Here is a 20,764-nt window from a genome sequence, read left to right as displayed (position 1 = left end):
GTACTCCTACGTCCACTAATACGAATATGTCAGTGAGGGGGAGATTGGATAAGGGAAAATAAAAGATGCTTGAGGATATAATAGGTCCACTTACAATAGGATATGAGTCATCCAACAGTGACAGTTTGGATAGTGAGTTGGGCATTCCATCTATTGTGATGCCTAGAGCAAGGCAGAGTTATGTACCACCTCATGAGAGGCAAGCTCATAGTGAGCCACAGTTACAGAGATCTGAGAGAGTTAGAAAACTAGTTGACAAGTTTACATACACTGGTTATCCAGCCCGCTATTATGCATATATGGCTAGTGTGACAGGTTACAAAGAGCCTACAAAATTTGATGATGCAGTTACAGATAATAACTGGTGTTCTGCCATGGATGAGGAGTATGCAGACTTGGTTGAAAATGAGACATGGGAATTGGTTGAAAATTTAGTTGGATACAGCTGTACACATGTGTGACATTCAATAAGTTGGTGTAGTCAGTGACTTAACCATAGTTAGTGTTGGTTAGTCATACCTATGTGTGTAAGTCTCTTTCAATAAGTATGATGGGAGAATAATGGAAGAAGAACAACAATGAGTTGAGGCTCATCTTTTGCTCCACTCTGTCTCTCTCCTCTCTTCCAATAGAGAGTACATAGACGTATTCTCCTGGTCCAAGCTTAAGGGAGTCGATCCAAGGGTAGTGACACATAACGTATTGATGGCCCACAACGCAACACCAGTAAAGCAGTGACCTTACCCAATGAATTTGAAGCATGCTCACGAAATGAAGGAGAAGATAGATAGGCTAATGAAATTAGGATTCATCTACGAGATAGAGCACATGGACTGGGTATCACCCATCATGATAGTCATGAAGAAGAATAGGAAGATCTAAGTGTGCGTAAATTACAAAAAGTCAATGCATCAACTAAACGAGATAATTAACCACTGCCTTACACCAAGCACATGCTCAAGAGAGTAGCTGGCAAAGAAGCTTATAGTTTTTTGGATGGCTTCTCAGGTTACAACCAAGTGCAAGTACATCCCGATGATAGGCACAAAACAACATTTGCCACTAAGTGGGGGGTGTTTGCCTATATGGTCATGCCATTTGGGCTAATAAACACGCTAGCTAACTTTCAATGCTTGATATGCATCATCTTCAAAGACATCCTCAAATGAGAACTAGAGGTATTTGTTGATGACCTATATGTACAGCCTAGCTGGATAGAGCACATGGATAAGCTTCGTGCAATCTTTGAATGATGTAGGCTTTATAACCTCTCATTGAACCCTTTAAAGTGCCAATTCTAGGTGAAGCATGGATACATCTTAGGGCACGTGGTGTCCAAGAATGGCATTGCCACTGACTTTTTAAAGATCAGGGTTATTATCAACTTGTTGCCACCAGACAACTATAAGGGAGTTCAGTGCTTTGTAGGCCACACAAGATACTATCGGTGCTTCATTCTAAACTATGCGCTAATCGCTAGACCACTTTATAAGCTATTGATTGTCTTTGAGTGGATTGAGGAGTGCCAACACGCTTATGAGGAACTAAAAAATGATCTCACTATTGCACCGATTTTATGAGCCCCAAAGCAACCTTGATTATTCAATGAGTTTTGCTAGCAGGCAGCGCATGAAAACAGAGATGAATTACTCCACCATGGAAAGGGAAGGGTTGGAGATGGTGTTCGCTATAAAGAATTTTCAACATTATCTTTTGGCCACACCCTTTATCTTCTTCATTGATCCATCAAGCTCTTCCTTATCTTGTGAATAACCATGTTACAAGATGCATTACTCGATGGTTGCTTCTTCTTTTAGAGTTTGACTTCTCAATGGTTGTATGCAAGGGCAAAAAACATTACATGTTGAATCATATATCCGACATACCCATAGGAGAAGCTGTTGGGCAAGGCATAGCAGATGACTTGCGTGCCTCCCTGAGTATCCACTCCCCTGGCCCGCGAATTCTTTGGCCTTCGTCCGGGGTGGTGTCGCTTGGGGCCACGTTTCTTGGCGTACCTTTTAAGAGTGGGCACGTAGCGCACTGGCGGAGGGGCGTGTGCTGCATGTTCCCGTCTGCGGAGAGCGTCCTTGCAAGCTAGCTGCCCTTGGTTGTCCATGTTTTTTCTCGCGGGGGACCTAGAAGATGCGAATCAAGGATTAGGATTTGTCACATGATAAGACCATTCATATGTAAGGGGTTATAGTGCAGGTTATCAAGCGCATAGGATGAGAAGGGGAGGGGTAGGGCATGCAGTGCTTGTTGTAGAGGGATGGCCCCCGTGATTTATATTTAGCCTCCTGTCATTAGCAGATCTTGGTTCACACCGAGTTACGTCGGCTGGCGGTCATGGATTTAGACAAGGCTCCTCCTCAAAAGGATAGACCGGAAAGGGAAGAAGGTGTATAGAAAGGGACTACACCCTGTCTACACCATGAGAGTTGTTGATTAAGGCTTCCTATGGTGGTAATGTGGTTGCATGCCCTTCACTTGGAGGTGGAATGGTCACACGTCTTTTAAATGCGTGATGAGAGGAGGACTTGAGAAGCTTAGCCTATCAGACCCAACTCTTCTCCCTGCACTTGACTATCATTGCTTGTGTGTGTTGATATTGTTTATACATGGTGACACAAAAATCAATGTTTATTTATATACATATTTATGAGTCCATGTCACTTCACGAGGATAAGAACCAGTTGTAGAACTCGGGGTTGTACTGGAGCGTGGCACACGCATCCAGCACTCATGGTAGCTTACTTAGCACCGATAGATATTTCGCCACATCAAGCAGCATGGACCCTTGTCTGAGTCTACTGGCAACATGTAGCTCCTCCTCAGTGAGAACCTTATTCAACAGAGAGTTTTCTTGGCTCGGTTCAGCCAAGTCTGTACCCTGAATGGCAGTCAGCACTCGAAGGGAAGTTGGTGCCACATAGGTTGGGTCCCTTTGGGATCGCCACTTGGCCAATCGCTCCTCAGAGACTGTCATGATCTAAGCCCCTAGTTCAGCCATCACAATGCAGCATTCGCATCAACGCTGCTCAAATTGACTCTGGCCTATTGATAGTCGCTTTAGTTGCTCTATGTCTACGAGATTCGGTCGGCATAGCACTTCATTAAACGTGACAGTCAAGCGCAGTTCGTCAGCCTCCTCGTCAGAGATGAGTCGCATACGTTCATGTAAGAGCTTGTTATAGTGCTCGTCAAGATGTTCTTGCTCTTCCCAAGATAAGGGGAATGGTAAGTATTCTTCGAGCTGCTCCTTAGGGAATGCACCCATGTCCGCAAGGACGTAGACACGTGCGAACACTTTGAGCTTAGCATCCAACTCAGTTAAGCATTCTGTGACACTTCTATGTTCAACAAAGGCTTGCTCGGTTGCTATCTCATGCAAAGTTCTAAGAGTTTCCTTAGGCTCTAGCATAGCTGGGGGCTCAGGCCTAGATGAGCAAGATTGGTCAATGCTAGGATTGCTTATGCTCTCAGGGATTGTGTGTTTTTCTTGAGGCTTTGCTGCTATTTTTTCATGGTTCTTCTCGGATGTGACTGGTATAGATTGTCATCCTGTTGTGACAACGTTGTATCCACTCTTGATTGGTCGATTTGAGTTCTATTGTCGGTGGATTGGGTGTTGAAAGCAACTGTTGATGGCAACGGCTGCTTTGATTTTTCAGGGCACACAGATGTTACTGAGGTTTCACCGCTATTAGGAGAGACATCAATGGGTTCATTGGTAGATGGACTTGATGCTCTATTCCCTCGCTCTCCCTCGCTCTTGGTTTCAATGCTCTTGGGGTCCACAACCACTTGTAGCTGCTGTTGTTTTCGATGTTTTCTCCTCTTTTTCTTGGTCAATGAAGGTGCATCACTCAATGACTCAGGACCCTGGACTAGGTCAACCGTTGATGTGCTTGGTTGGGCCTCAGCATTCTCTTTCTCTAGTGTGTCCTTATGGGACATGGCCATGGTCTGTTGAATAGCCTCGCTAGGTTGTGAGAGCACAACTACCTCCCTTTTCAGAGAGTCTAGCCCTTCAGCCAACTCCCTTGTGTTTAACTCCTCCAGCCTAGACTTTAGGCACTTTGAAAGTACTGGAGTTGTCGAGGGATTTGGTTGCAACACCTCCTGCACATGCAAACTACTAAGGACACGTTCCACAAGGGACATTGTCACAGCCAAGGGCTGTGACTGCTGTGATCCCTGATTGGAAGTAGTAGCAGCTAGTTTAGTGGGCTGGCCACCCTTGGTGGATTGCGGTGTCAAGTCCCTAGGGCGATCGGAAGTGGCCATGTTTTTTGTTGCCCTTTGAGCACTCATTTGTGTAGATTGAGCATGAGTTGATCCAGTCACATTAGGTTACTCATGTATATCCTTGGGTCGAGAGCTACAGATGGCGTCATGTCCCACCTCTTGGACATTTGGAAGCTTAGATGGAGATAGAGATTGGAATTGAGCAGTTTCCCTTAACAACCGTTGTTGTGCTTCCTGTGTCAGTTTGGAAAAAGAGGATGTAGGAGATCTAGGGCTCTTAGGTGGACTTGGCACTGGCTGAATGATTTGCTCGAGGCTATTAGACGATTGTGCCATTTGATTTGTTGAGCGATCAGCCTTACCTTGAGCAATGTTGTGCCTATGATGCTTGTTCTCCCCTTGGGAAATCAAAGGCTCTTTGGGCACTAATGATTGTTGTGCATGCTCAATGGCTACATATGCCATCTGTCTATTTAGCATGTTAGGCTGAGGCTCTTTCCTTTGAACAATCATGTCTGGCTTCTTGCCTCAAGACCTAGAGTTTCTCTTAGATTTCCTCCTGTGCTTCATTGCTTTTGATGCACCCTGGCCTTCAGCTGATAGAGGCGGTTTAGCAGGGGATTTTGGTACCCAAATCCATCGGTTACATGCGTAGTACCCTTGCGCACATAGCAACGCTTTGGATATCCATCGCGGCGTTGTGCTGACCTTCCATCGATGCCTGCGTCTATAAGGCTTGGGCTTCTTTTGGGGTCTTCTACGATATTTGTAAGTCCAAAGGCCGTCCTTGGCATTGTCTCCTGACCTTCTTGTTTCCAGCATGGCCTCACTCACTGGTTCTCGTTGTTCGACCTGTGCTTGTATTAACTCTTCCAACAAGTCCCCGCTCTCGTCAACAGGCTTGACTATCATGTCAGCACCCTGCTTGCCTTTCCCTCGAGGTTTGATGAGGTCACCCTTGCTAAAGGTCATGACTATTCTCACACCCGGTAGTGTCAGGTGTATCCTCTGTGCTACATAGTCAGCCTCACACTTGGTCACCCTTTTGAAGGGTCTTCCTAGGAGGGTTTCTTTCCCGCAGCTAGCACTATTTGGAGGAACATGAAATAGGATAGGCAAGCTTTCCGTTTCAATTGTCGCAAGGATTTTGCACTTCCCTACGAGTGCTTGTGGGTGTCCCCCATAAGGGCTAAGAGTTGCACTAGTCGGTGTGAGCTCTGGTTGGCCTAGTAGGGTCCATGATTCATAGGTCAAGATGTTAAAATCTGCTCCTTCATCAATCGGAGCATCGATAGTATGCTCTCTTTTCATGGTGAGTTTGACCCTAAGATAAGCAGGTCGTACTATGTCTTCATCTTCCGGGTCCTGGCTTGTAAATTTAAGCCTTCTGACAGATGCCCTTGAGCCCCCAACTACACGACCAGATGTGGAGAATCCACTGGTGCCTTGGATCGTCAGTGTAGTGCTATTCAAGGAGCATCTATTGTCAGGACTATCATATCTAGTCATTCTCACGATTGTAGCTTGATGTTGTTGCTTTCCGCTTTGACTAGATGCAGTCCGAATACAACACGTATGTGTTTTTGTAGTGTGACCTTTTTGCCCCTATTGGCTAAATGGGCCTATTGAGGTTCTAGGGTCTCTATTTGTCTCTATTCGGGCACTGGCTTTTGGTTGCTCTTTTGCAAGGGAGAATCCATGCTCGTGTAGAGCCATTGCTACATTAGGGTCCAATTTGGAGGACCTGTCACGGCGCATGTTTTCTCTCCAACCTACTTGGGGGAGGTGCGGAGGGGGCAGAGCCCCCTCTGTGGGGGTCCGCGGGGGGGGGGGGGGGGGGGGGGCAGTCCCCCTGGCCCGCAGGGCCGTTATGGTAAACACCATGCACAATTTGGAGGACCATTTATAGCCAAATTTTGAACTACTTGCTCTAAGTTTCAGCCCAATGATCGATCTATGATATGGTTTCGGCTCTGTATGGTTTCTCGGTTAATTTCACTGACTTCAGGTTAAAATTTGAGAAAATCTAAATTCGGCCCAACAGGTCCGAATTACAGGGGCCGAATGTCTGATTCGGACCGTCTGAGGGCCGAGTAGGAAGGGCCGAATGTGACTGGTCCGAATGTCAAATTCGGCCAGTCCGAATCTGGATGTCCGAGGGCCGAGTCGGTCGGGCCATGTGGGTCGCTCGGACGGGCCAAATGAGTTTTCGGGCCGAATGGGTCGCTCGGACGGGCCGAGTCAAGTGGTCCGAGTGGTAGTGGGCTGAGGGCCGATTCTGGGACTCGACCCAGAATCGCCGTCACTCGGACACGCCGAGTGCATCGCATTTTTTGCCGGCGCGATGATAAATCGCCCGAATCACACGATTTAGGTCACGGCTTGTCATACATATCTCCATATCAAAGCTATGGATGGAGGGGAAGAGTTGTATATACCTGGAATAGCCAATAAACTCCAAAATGCAAATCGGCAAGCAAATCAAACCCTCTTTCCCTGTTTTGACAATAGAAACCCTAATGCTGATTTTCTTTGTTTTTCTTTGTTTTCTCCTACTCTAATGCATCCAAATCACAAAGTAAATACCTACACTACTCCATCTCACAACATAAACCTCAAACAAAATAAAAAACCTACTTGCCAAAGGAGATCAAATACCATCTTCAACCCCCTCACTTCCTACCTATCTCAAGCACCGGTTCAGGGAAACCCTTACTTTGATGCTCGATTCGAAGTGCGTAAGCGCTCAAGGCTTGAATCCGTTGGTCCCGACAAAACGGAACCAAAATGTGGGAGCTTTCACTCAACCGCCAAGACCCACGGACCGCTTATTGTTTCAAGCGTTCCAAGCCGAGTACTAATGGCTACCTCTCACATAACCAATGCGCCATCCATATCTAAGGGTGTAGTGAGCTTACCTCCGTGCCGTTCGAGTTACCTCCTTTCCCGCGCACTCCGGTAGCTCCACGATCCAACTGCAAGCTTCAAGCAAGCTCCATCCTCAAGCTCCATGCTCCAAGCTCCATTGCCACGAGCAAGAGAAGAGAAGAGAAGAGAAGAGAAGAAGAGAGGAGAAGATGGAGAGCTTCTCCTCCTCGGTCCCTCACCCTCACGCACTCACTCCCTCACACTCTCACACTCCCTCTCTCAAGCACAAGCTCAAGCAAGCAAGAACAAGAAGAAGAAGGAGAAGAAGAGAGCTACTTTTGGCCACACACAAGAATGAGCTTCTCATTCACTTTTCAACTTTATATACAAAACCCTAAATCCCTTTTGGGTGGTCATCCCCTTTTTCCCTTTTTTACATGGCCGGCCGTAGCCTAGGCCCTTTTTCCCATTGTTCTTCTATCTTCCTAGCTTCCTTTCCACTGCCCGTTTACATTTACAAATTGTACGGGTGAGAGCCCGGTGCTCCTTGAATTAAACCATGATGCGCTTGCGCTCTTTTACAAAATTTTTGACTTGCGCTTTTCCTTGTGTGCCTTTCTCCCTTATTTAGGACTCTTCTCCTTGTGCGTCTTTGTCTTCCATTTCTCTTTGCCTTGGCCTTTGTCTTTGTCTTCTGCTTTAGCTTTTTCGGATTTTCCACCTTCGTTCGTTTGAGGGTTAACAATGACCCACCTTTGTTTAGATTGCATGTTGATGGAGGAGGAGTTACACATGGCCAACCAAATTGACTCCTGTGACTTCTAATGGATGTCCTCACTTACCTTACCCATGTAAGCATTTGACCTATCAACATGGACCACTATGCTCACATGGAGTACAATCCAAACTTCTACACCTATCTCATGCGAAAGTAAAATACCGTGAGCATGCACTGAATGGCCTTAATCATTTAACCTCTAATCCTAGGAAGGATTCTTCTCCTTTCCAAGGGAAGAGGGGATAAGGTGTGGAACAAAGATGTGGAACATAAAAATGAACCCCAAACCTCAATCAACGTCCAAAAGCTGAAAAGAATGGATAAAGATCAACTTATAACTAAGGAAAAGTGTCATAAATTTTTTTTCTGGAATGCATGGATTGTTGAAGGAAACTTCTCTTTCTGTATTTAAGCATTTCAATTTTCCATAAGCACACAACCAGTTTCCTACATGTCTTTTCACAAAAAAATTATCTGAAGAATACTGATGGTGAGCTATGGCTTCATGATAGGCACCTACAATGGTAGGACAAGAGAAAACCAGTAAGTTGCCATTCTCAAATGAAGAGTAAGCAAAGTATGGCCTCTCAATGGAGATGAGGGCCTACAACCAATTCAAGTTCAGGCACATCGTGAATTTGGAAGATATAATCATGGAAGAGTAGGCCATAAAGCAGATTGTGGATCAATGCAAGCTGCATAAGTATGTGGAGAAGGTTGGCCAAGCCGTGGATTATGAAAAGTGAGTGGAGTTTCTCTGTACCTTCAACATGAACCACGGCACCGTGACTATGCAACAAGGAGAGGCCACCCGCCAAGTAGAAGTTGAGCTGACCCTAGAGTTGGTTGACGTTGGGTCTGGCCAACAAAGTTGAAAGATTGCCAAAAAGGGACATGCACAACATGTTGGGAATGGACAAAGTGATAGTTCACACTAATGATGGAATTAGCTTAGCTGATATCCCTGACCTAGAAGTCTAGCTACTATAAGCCAAGATGGTGTTTTCCAGCCAAAGCTACAATGCGTTGATGAGCAAGATCAATGTGCTGATGCTGGAAAGCATTGCAACCAAATCTTTTGATGAAGTGAACTTGAACGACTTCATGCGAAAGACAATCGAGACTTCAGCAAAGGCACTGGCTACAAATGGAAGACCCAGAGGTGGAGAGTCCCCGGTCTCCAAGGCAAGAAAGAAGTCATCATCGAAGGCCTTGACCATTGGATTTGGTGGGTCTTGACTGCCATCATCAGGGAGGCATTAGGGGAAGCACAAGGTGACAAAGGAGTTGACAAGACACTAGACAAGTCACCTTCCCACCAAGATTAGGAACAATCCAGTGAGAGAACTGTGAGTGACAAAGAAGGAGAACAAAAAACATGGTCTAGCCCCACACGAAGGGGCTAAGAAGTCCAAGAAGAAAACCCCCCAAAGGGGAGCGAAAGAAGAGAGAAAGAAGAAAGAAAAAGCTAACTTCCTCAAGGCCCAAAGGGAATCCAAGGAGGTGGAAGAAGAGAGAAAGAGAAAAGTGAATGAAGAGGCTTAGGAGCCTAGAAGGAGAGAAGAAGAGGACATAGCCAAGGCCATCCGCATGTTAGTGGAGTAGCCCTCCAGAGAGGAGGAGCTTGCTATTGAGTTCACATAGAGAAGAAGGCCCGGGGACAAGTTCCCAAGTGCCAGAAATCACACCACCCCCAGTAGCAGAAGGCAAGGGCAAGGGTTTGATTGACCCTATTCCACCTGTCCTAGTGCCTACCAACCCTATCTCTGCACCCACTCAAGACACTTCAGCTACAGTAGATGCCAGTAACCTTATGGCCTAGGTGTAGTTTCCGGTCAATAAAGAGATAGCTCAAGATGCAAGTGGAGGAACCCCAGTGATGGGAACAAAGAGACCGACAGTTTGTAGATGCAAAGTCAAGACAAGATCCTAAGAGACAAAAGGTAGAAGCATCCACAATGTCTATCCCTATAGCACTGTCTTCATCTACAAATTATGATGATTATGTCAAAGAACTCCTTTCCTAGCTCAAGAGAGTGAAGGAGGAAAATAAGATCGCTCTGGCCAAGTTAGAAGTGAAGAAAGATGAATTAGCGACCTTCCGGCTCAAGAAAATCTACCAAGAGGTCAATTATCAAAGAGAAATAAGTGAGCTAAAGGCAGAGCTTAGGGCTAAGGAGGAGCAAGAGGAAAGCTGGCAAAAGAGGCTTGAAGATGAGATTTGGGAGTTGGTGGGACTTCAAAGGGAGTACAAGCTTCTGATCCTACAATCAGAGGAGCTGCAAGGACATATGAAAAGGGTCCAGAATGCCATGGAGGAGTTTGCAACTAAGAAGAAAAGAGGGCCCAAAGATATTAGGAAAACACGGAAATTTTGGAGAAGAGGGTGGTTGTAGAACTAGAAGAGTAGAAGAGAGTAGAAAGAGAAATCAAGGAACAAGAGAAGAGAATAAAGGCCTTAGCTCAAAGGCATAATGAAAGATTGGAAGAGATAAAAAGAAGAGCAGATGAATGGGCAGACATGAGTGAAGGGTAAGAGACTTAGTGAGCCGACTAGCCCTCTTGCAAAAGGTGACAAGGTGTTAGCAAAAAGCAGGGCAAAGGTTGCACAAATAAGCTTGGAAGCCCAACAACACGCCTTCCTCAATATTCTCTTAGATGCCGCACAATCACAAGAGGAGGAGGTCATTGAATCATTAATGAGAAAGCTGGAGATCACCTGCAGGGCTCTAAGACACGAGCTCCACCTCCAACCACAAGCAGCAGGAACCAACCACCACTAGGGCCTACAGGATCAAAGAAGCTACTTACTAAGGGCAGGCTTGACAGTCCAAGAAGTGGACTCCCTAGGATTCAAGGAAGGGAGCCACAAGAACATAGGGGAGAGAAGGTGCAAATGCCAGCTAAAGAAGTAGGACCAAGCCTTGAAATGGGGTAAAAGACGAGGAGTTAGTCCGACAGCCTCCCTCCCCACTGCTGGAAGTACAGGAGGAGAGGTAGACACTAGTGCTGAAAGAAAAGTAGAGATAAAAAAGAGGAGAACAAACATGATGGACCATGCACGGAGAAGGCTGAGAGCTCAGCCAATAATGGCCCCAAAAATGCCCATCCCTCCAAGAGAAGACTGTTTCCCTATAGATTAGAATGTAGAGCTCATAGTATGGGAGCAAAAGGAGAACGACCGTGAACCCTTTGACTTTAATTTTTGATTCCCCATTACATTGAGCAGAGTGCTATCAATCAATGTGGTGGAAGAGGTGATTAATGCATGAAGAAGGTTGGGAGATAGGTGTCTTGCCAAAAGAGAGAAAAATCCTACCTTATGGGGAGCAGAGGCTCCTAATGACTACTGGGAGAACAAGGTCATGGAAGTGCCTAGAATAGTAAAGGGCTACGAGTGCCAACCAAGGTGGAGAAGGTGCATCTAGAATGGTAACATGGATGCTTGGATGTGGTTTTGCAACATCCTACCCTTCAAGAGGAATAATCCCATCTACATGCCATATCCTAGAAGGGTAGGAGTGGACTTCAATCCAGATGTCCGTGGCCGATACGACTTTCCAAAAATCTATAATGTCAATGACACTAAGCCCGAGGAAGCACTCACCTTTTTTGAGCATGACTTATATGTCTCTATTGACCATTTGTTCAATGAATTCAGCTCTTGCCCCCCGGACCCGCTTTCCTCACAACTTGTAATTACCTTAGGCTCCTTAGAGTATTATTAAGGCAAGACCCTACTCCGTAAGAATACCACCTCCCACCACTATTTTTTGATCTCAATGCCAACATAGATAGCTATGCAATGGCTAGGCTAATGATGCGCACGACCCTCTTACCATCTTTTTGCGTAGCCCTCTTAGAGGACATGAGTGACAACTATTTCACTAGTTGCAACCACCTCTTTTTGTCAACAACCCCTCTCAAAATTCTAATGGGCCTAAAAGAATATATACATGGGAAAAGCTTCCTTAGTAAGTCTCTTTAACCGCCAACTTCTCCCTCTCATGACCATGATGACAAAGATTAGCTCCTCATTACTATTTTTTTAAAAAGGAAAAAAATACGATTAAAAAAAGAGAAAAGAGAAAAGAGAAAAAGGAAAGAAAAGAATAAGAGAACAAAGAAGAAAATCACAAGAAAAAGCAAGAAACTCATGAGTGCCACAATCACTACACCTAGGGATCCTCAAGTTAGGTGCGTTTGGTGGTTTTGGTCGATTAGCTCTATCTGTAACCCCCTATCCCATTTTTATTCCCCACTTCACGCTTAGGGCACATCAAGGGCAAGACATACCTAGGGAGGTCACCCTCGCCTATGGTTAGACATGTCTCCCTAAGCTACACCCACCACACCTCCCTTCCACACACGAACTGGGTCCTCAAGTGTGGGACAACACCCAAGATTGCATGAGGATCGCAGTTCCACTAACATGAGCACAATGCACCACATAGTAAGATAGACACACCCCCTAGGCAGTGCACTTTTCTTCTCTTTACAGGTAAATACGAATGATACCAACCATCGACATCGGAGGGCCCACCATCCACTCAATATACCCTCAGCCTCCACCACTGTAATCATTTAACAAGCTTCTCTTCCATGTCCAATCCCCACAAGGCCCATCATTAACTCACATGACCACCCTTCAAATCACCGAGCACTCATCACCAAAGACCCGCACATGCCATGGGATTGGCACTCAACTAGGAGGGGGGTAATGTTAACCCCAATGCGAGACGGGAAAGAGAAAATTAAAAAATATGGAATAACGTGAAAAAAGGTAGCCCAGCAAACGAATAAGAGAGGAAAGGCCAAAAGCACAAAGGTCAAGTCAAATGCAAAGGCACCACTAAATTTTTGTAAAAGAGTATTAGACTCCCTCCTGTGCAAATTGTAAAATCTAGATGGGCATAGGAGAAGGGATAAGACAACTAGGAGGGAATAGGAAAAGATAATGCCAAGAGGTATATTCCATGATGGATTTTGTGAGGTTTTTATTCCCGGTGGATTCTATGAGGTCTTTCGGTGGATTCTGTAAAACTATATTTATTTGACAAAGCCCATACACAAGGTGGATTCCTTGTGTGAGAAGTTGACGTGGATGTATGTCCTTTTTGAGCGTCAGATTAATTTAATGTGCATGTGGGTGATTCCGCAAAATACATATTAAATTAATGGATGTTTATGAGTTTAGAGTGCACTTGAATTAAATTAAGGTTAGAACAAAGTTCCAACCTATTTAATTATTTTGTAGTTGAAGACTGCTAGGTATTCACTTTTATGGGTTTTATCTTATTATTTGCTAACAATTGTGAATGCTTTAGTTAATGTGTAGAGCAAGCAGCGGAGGCATTCGATAGCACCGAGCGATGGCATGAATTCAAAATACCTAGAAGAATTATTATTTTTGATGGGCACATGCCTTATCACTAAAGGCATGGCGTCAATATTTATTTAGGCACGCTTATTTATTAAAGCACTTGACAAACATTTATTATTTTGTATGCACATAGGCGCTCAGTTAAATATTCAATTATTTGACATTGTATTTGGGCACATCCCACTTTTAGGACGCCCAAACGCTTTACTATTTATTCGGGAAAAAGCAAACACAAAAGCCAAAAGCATGCTAATTGTAAAGTGGGCTATTTTTGAGCTTGGAGATTAATAAATCTATAAATGCATGTCTTGTAAAGCACTCACACAAGGCATGGGGGGAGATTGCACCCAATTGGTCTTTTTGTCTCCTGTCGTGCAAACTCTCTTCTTACTTTTATAAAGCTTTTGTAGAGTTATTTGCTCTTGGGGACCTTCCGACGTTCCCTACGAGCACATACAGCACCCGATTTGCACACCAAAAGAGGACCTTGGCAAGATGCCCGGTCATGTAAAAAGGGGATGGGTGCCCAAGGAATTTAAGGCTTGTATATAAACTCAAAAAGAAAATAAGAAGCTCATTCTTTTGTGTGTGGCTAAAGTGGTTTCTTCTTCTTCTTCCCTTCTTCTCTCCTTTTTTCTTGTGTATACTTGTGCTTGAGAGAGGGAGTGTGAGAGTGTGAGGAAGTGAGTATGTGAGGGTGAGGGACCGTGGTGGAAAAGCTCTCCATCTTCTCCTCTCTTCTTCTCTTCTCTTGTCCTACACATGGCTATGGAAGATGGAGCTTGAAGGAGGAGGCTTGAGGTTCCTTGAGCTCACAACTAGGATCGTCGAGCTACCGGAGTGCTTGCAGAGGAGGCTACTCATTCGGGCATCAAGGTAAGCTCACTATACCCATGGGATTGGAGGCACATTGGCTAGGTGAGAGATAGCCATTAGAGCTCACTTGAAACGCTTGAACAATAAGCGGTCCATGGGTCTTGGCAATTGAGCATGAGCTCCCACTACATTTTGTTAAAATGTGCCTTTGCCTTCAACTTGACCTTTTCTTGCATTGGGGTTAACACTTTCCTTCAAGCATTCTTGGATCATGGTTGCAATTGGAGGAGCCTCGCGTGCTTGTACAACCTCACATCCAACTCTAGTCACATCTCTCTTTGGTGCCATGATGTCCACCCCTTAGAGATTCCTTGTGTGATCCTTTGATGCTTCAACTCCACATACAATCACCTCATCCAAGCTTTACTCCCACAATCTCTTCGACAAGAGGTTTGGCTAAATTATACTAAATCAGAGAGTATATTTCTCAAGGTGAAAGGCTTATGATAATAGGATGTTGGGTGGAGGTTATTCTTATATGGAATTCAAGCAAACTGTGGAGTTCTAAGGAGAGAATCAAATTAACTTAGCTAAGGTAATAAGCATGGTTTAGAGATGAGGATGATTATATTTTGGAATAGTTCTATGATGAAGATAATCACCTATGGACTCAATATGAAGGGTGATGATGATGGTTATGGAGAATGATTACAGGAAGAATGGGTACAAGAAAACTGTTGGAGAATCAATCCTATCACCAGTATTGGGGTAGCCCTATCAAGCGTTAAACTTCTCTCTTCGTCTTCTTCTTCTTCTTCTTCTTCTTCTTCTTCTTCTTCTTCTTCTTCTCTCTCTCTCTCTCTCTCTCTCTCTCTCTCTCTCTCTCTCTCTCTCTCTATGATGGCAATGATCAGCAACACTCTCACTTCTCCTCTCTTCGGCCCCCCTTACGACTCTCGACTCTAACTCTAAACAATGTTGCAAAAGAGACTATAAAAAAAAAATTGCCAATTTGTCGAAAAGATTTTATTGCAACATATATAAATGCCTTGAACCCATTAAAAAATAATATGAATCCAACCAATCATCTAAGGAAACCTAGATACCCTTCCTAAGATATTGGCTCTATTCCTTCTTTTTCCCAACTTTAAATCTTGTAGTATTATACTCATCCTATCCACCTTCCTTCCTAGATTAAAGAAACACGTCTCCCAAAGACAACGATGATGACCAAATTTGCATTAAATTGATTTGAAAGTAGGGTAACAATGTATCGAATGCATACAATTTATTGGTTGTCATGCATGCACTGCTTGTCAACAGAGTAGTCAGAATAGATTGTGATAAAACTTTACTAGGGTACTTGGAAGTGCTTGATTATCAACAAGTAGTTTTTGAACAATATAGATAGTACAATCTTTCTTTGAACCCTTTAAAGTTTCAATTCTAGGTAAAGCATGGATGCATTCGCAGGCATATAGTATCAAAGAATAGCATTGCAATAGACTTCTTGAAAGTCAGAGTCATTGTCGAATTGTCACCATTGACAAATTACAAGGGATTTCAATGTTTTAGCAATCACACTAGGTATTATTGACAATTTTTATTAAACTATGCATAGATCTCTATACAAGCTATTGATTGTTTTTGAATGGACCGAAGAATGCAATGCACCTATGAAACATTGAAAAAGGCTCTAGCCACAACACCAATTTTATGAGCCCAAGGTTCTAACATAATCTTCAATGTGTATATTGACACCTTGAAGTTTGCCGTGGGAGCAGTGTTGTGCCAACCTGAAGGAGAGCGTAAATTGGACTACCTAGTGAGCTTTGCCAATTGCCAACTCATGGACATCAAAATGAACACCATTGAGAGAGAAGGTTTGGTGATGGTATTTGTTGTAAAAAAGTTTTGATTTTATTTACTAGCAATGCCCTTTACTTTCTTTGAGAATCGTCAAGCTTTGTTGTATCTTATTTTATATAAAAGAGAAGTTAGAATTCCAATTTAGGGGGAATATCTAGAAGAAATTTCACTCCTAGATATGTATTTAGAGGAGTGAGAATCTAATTAAATAATAATGTTCTATAAATGGAATAACCCTCGTTTACCTATAACAATTATTCAGTCAGACAGGGGCAAATGGATAACTCCTAGAAGGAAGAAAAGTTTATGTTCTCTCTCAAAAATGGAGTTCAAGTGAAAAATTCTACCTTGTGCTCCTTGGTTATTTCAGTCCCTAATTGAAAGATGCACCTATATTCTAAGAGGTCTTAATTGAAAGATGCACTTGTATCCAACAAGTTCTACATGGTGATCTTTGCTTGATGTATTAAGTATTTATAAAATAGAAAATGTTGATGATATTAAGAAGAATCTAGCTAGTGTACCTTATAAGACTTTACCCTTGGTGCATTTTATGAATGTGGGTGATAAAGTACCAAAAGCGAGTGCAAGGTATAGTCTACTCAAAAATGTTTCAATGGAGATATCAGAAGATATACCTATGATTAAACCTCACAAAATAGTCTCCTTATACATTGAAGAGCTTGAAGTGGAGATAACTAAGATAGAGATGGCAAAAGGAAAATGTCTAAATTTAGGCACTCAATTAGAATCCCACAATCATAGAAATTTGAAGAAGTGTTACGAGCACATGTTGGGAGATTTCCTTGGTCATATAAAGATCTTAAGGGTATCAAGGTTGCATTATATCAATTTGGAACCAGGTAGGAAACCTCTATTCCAATGTCAACAAAGAACAAATCTTGTGTATGCAGAATAGATAAAAGCTAAAATTACTAAGCTTTTAGATGTGGATTTATCTATCTTGTTGCATATAGTGAATGGGTATCTCCCATTGTGGTAGTAGCTAAGAAGAATAGCAAGAAAATCCACATTTTTATCAATTATCAAAGACATAATGGAGTAAGACATGAAAAATTCACTTCCCTCTGCCATTCATAGATCAAATCCTCGATAAGGTTGCAAACCATGAACTATAATCATTCATGGATGGATTGAGAAACTATAATCCAATGCTCGTTCATCTTGAAGATCAATCTAAAACCACATTCACTACAGAATGGAGCATGTTTGCTTATAAAGCAATGCCTTTTGGTTTATGCAATACACCCGCAATATTTCAAGGGTTTATGATTGTGGCCTATCAAGATTTTATTTGACAATGGATGGAAGTGTTTCTAGATGACTTTTGTGTTTATGGGACAGCAGAAGAGATGCCCCAACTATTGTTACAAGTATTTGAATGTGGTGACAAAGTAGTCATCTCACTAAATCCTAATAAATGTGTTTTTGGCATTTCAAAAAGAACCTTATTGGTGTGAAAGGATACCCCTTCTAATTGGAATGATGCTTGTCAAGAAACCTTTGAGTTTCTTAAACAAAAATTAATTAAGGGACCAGTATTAGTACCCCCTAGACCGGACAAAGGAATTTCATATTCATGCATATGTATCTATGTCTAATGTAGGGGTTGTTTTATGTCACAAGCAGACGACAATAAGGTGGATCATCTAATTTATTATGCAAGTCAAAATCTGTGATACAGAAGGGAACGATCCCAGAATTGAGAAAGAATTCTTATCAATTATATTTGTGGTGGAGAAAGTTCACAAATTTTTATCGGAGAATAGATTTATTATCTATGTTGATCAAGAAGCCTTAAAGTATTTGCTTAATAAAGCAAAGCTTTCTAGGTAAGTGATTTGTTGGATGTTATTATTGCTAGATTTTGATTTTCAAATAATTACTCATCTAGGAAGAGCTCATGTTCTTGTAGATCATCGTTCATGATTATTAAAATGGGATAAGGAAGAGGGTATGGAGAATGATTTGGCTAATAAATCATTTTTTACTGTGGCTACATGAGTTTCATGGTAGGCGGATATTGCTAATTTTCTTAGTACATCTCGATATCCACGTGGTATTGATAAATGATGGAAACAATAAATTTTAATGCAAGCATGTTTCTATGGCTTATTAGGGGGTTATTTATATAATTGTTTTCCCAGAGAGGGTATTTATTGACAATGCATAAGGGAAGATGAAGCTTCAATAGTTCTCAAAGCTTTGCATGATGACCCTTATGGTGGCCATTTCGATGCTGAATCAACCATAAGAAAAGTTCTACTAGCTAGGTATTGGTGGTCTACCCTATTTAAAGATTCTTATTATTATTGCAAGAAATCAGATGTTTAGTTGACCTTCTAAAAGCTTTAATATACCTTTGACACCCATATTGGGGTCAACATCTTTTGAGAAATGGAAATTTGATTTTATGGGACCAATTGGTATACCTACATGGTATTGATCTAATCGATGTATCCTAACATGTACTACTTATATCACCAAGTGGGTGGAATTAGCAAAAGCACTTAAGATAGATAAAGCCATTGAGGTGGCTAAGTTTATGTATAAAAATATTATTACACGCTTTGGTTGCCCATAATTGGAATTGGTAAGCGATTTTTGCGAAAACTAAAAACCCTAATCAAACTGCAGTTAGGTTTGAGTTTTTGTTAGCTTGGTTGTTTGTGTGATTGTTTGTTTTGTTGTTTCATATAGTTGGATTTTCTATGTTTGTTTAGCTCAGGATTTGTTTTTGTTATTTTGTTTGATTTTTTGAGTGTGGGAACTTAATGGCCTTGGTCGAGTTTGGTATTTTTTTTGGATAGGTTGGAGCTAGAGTTTGTTAGTAGCTACAAAACATTGGAGCTAGAGTTTGTTAGTAGCTACAAAACATTGTGGAATTGGTAAGTTTTCTTGTCGAGACTCTTGCACATCACAAGGATTATGGGTTCACAAGCACTTCACGTTGTACTTGTTTAACTATTGCATTGCACTCAAGGGTCGTCTCCTGATCCTATCAAATACTTCAATGCCATGGTTGGGTTTAAGCACATTTTACACCATCGTTGAGTACTAGCACGGCATGAGGCCTGCTACAGCTATATGTAGTAAATTTGAGATGCACTCGCACTTAACAGAGTACCCTTCAATGAACGTGCATTGTTTCTTATACGAACAATATTTGGGAAGTTCATCATACCAAGTTAGGAACCTCTGGTTGAGTGGGTAAGGTGGTTGGATGAGCTTGAGGGTTGTGAAGGACGCTGCCAATAGTGAAATGGGTTGCTTTTATTTGGTCTACATCTTGAGGACTATCATTTTTCTTGAGCAATTGTGAGATTTTGGGTGGGTGGAGTGGAGTACAATGATTTTTTTGCCAAAGTGTTGAGAGGTGAGGATAAAGATCTTAAATAATCAAGGAACTTTGTTTGCATTTCACATGATGCAAGAGCACATGTAGATTGGCTAAGCACAATATCTTCAGTGCATCCATAATTTTGTGTGTGAGCTTTGACTGATTGGTTGTATATCATAGATTCTACAATGCATATTTTCTCAAATCATATGGATGGTTGGGCATGAAGTTCTATTTCAAAGCATATTTTCTTGTTAGTGCACATTGCATGAACAAAGCCAAGTACATATAAAGGAAATATCAGTCATTGAATACTTGGGGGTACTGTTGGAAGACTGTGAGGATAAGATTGCTTGTGATGTTGTCAATCTTGATGGCATTGATGTAACATTTGATACAATCGGAGGCCTTGAAGGGGTAAAGCAATCGCTACATGAGCTAATGATTCTTCCTCTACAGAGGCCAGATTCGTTTGCACATGGGAAGTTGAGTTTTACTCTATGGACCTGCTGGAATGGGCAAAACATTTGGCCAAGGCAATTGCGAAGGAATCTGGTGCAGTCTTTATTAATGTAAGGGTGGCAACACTGATGAGCAAGTGGCTTGGTGATGCACAGAAATTGGTGGATCAGGATAAATAACTTGCGTTATGGTTTGTCCCTTGTGAGGCGTGACCGGGAAGTGCCGGTGATGTTCACCAGTGCCCCTTAGAAAAATTTTAAAATTATCTTTTCAAAAAAGGCAAAATAATAAAACCCAAATTCGCAAATAGTGAACCCTTTGATTTTAAATTTCAATTTAAACTATTAATGTATGCAGGCGCTCCCTAGAACTGGCTCCCACCGGTCACCCACAGCCACGCTGGACAAAAGACAAAAGGAACCACAAGGTTTTTATCCTCACGGGAAATTGGTGACGGCTGTCTTTACACTGGCATACAAACTTCAACCCTCGATCATTCTCATAGATGAAGTAGAGAATTTTATGGGACAGCGAAGAGCTTTAGACCACGAAGCCTTAAGAAATATGAAGAGAGAGTTCATGGCTTTATGGGATGGCTTTACCACTGATCAAAATGCACGTGGCATGGTTCTCGCAGCAACCAATAGGCCATCGTGGGAGTTGGATGAAGCTGCAATGGTGTGTCGACTGACTACCTTGGGCATTTGAAGTAGGAAGACGGAATCTGAAGCAGCGGGCAAGCATACTGCGGGCTATTCTAAAATATGAGAATGTGGAGAATGATGTTGATTATGAACGTCTGGCTAGCTTGCAGTGTGAATATGGCTACAGTGGTTCTGATGGGACAAAGCTATTCAAGCAGCTGGCAGACGGCGGGTAGAAAGTTGACGATGAAGGATGACGGCATATCCAGTGATGAAGGATGGGGCCATGGCGACCTTAATGGACGTAGGCTGGATATTGCAGGATGCATGGG

At 42.6% G+C, this 20,764-nt stretch overlaps 1 pseudogene; it reads left to right on the top strand.

The window, feature by feature from the left end:
* Window positions 1-8,893: 8,893 nt before the first annotated feature.
* LOC148036610 (uncharacterized) lies at window positions 8,894-20,668 on the top strand (annotated as a pseudogene).
* Window positions 20,669-20,764: the final 96 nt, after the last annotated feature.

This window comes from Lygodium microphyllum, chromosome 5, assembly GCF_053477565.2.
Source record: "Lygodium microphyllum isolate KBCC chromosome 5, Lygodium_microphyllum_v1.1.10, whole genome shotgun sequence".
Lineage (NCBI taxonomy): Eukaryota > Viridiplantae > Streptophyta > Polypodiopsida > Schizaeales > Lygodiaceae > Lygodium > Lygodium microphyllum.
This window is presented reverse-complemented; position numbering and strand designations above follow the sequence as displayed.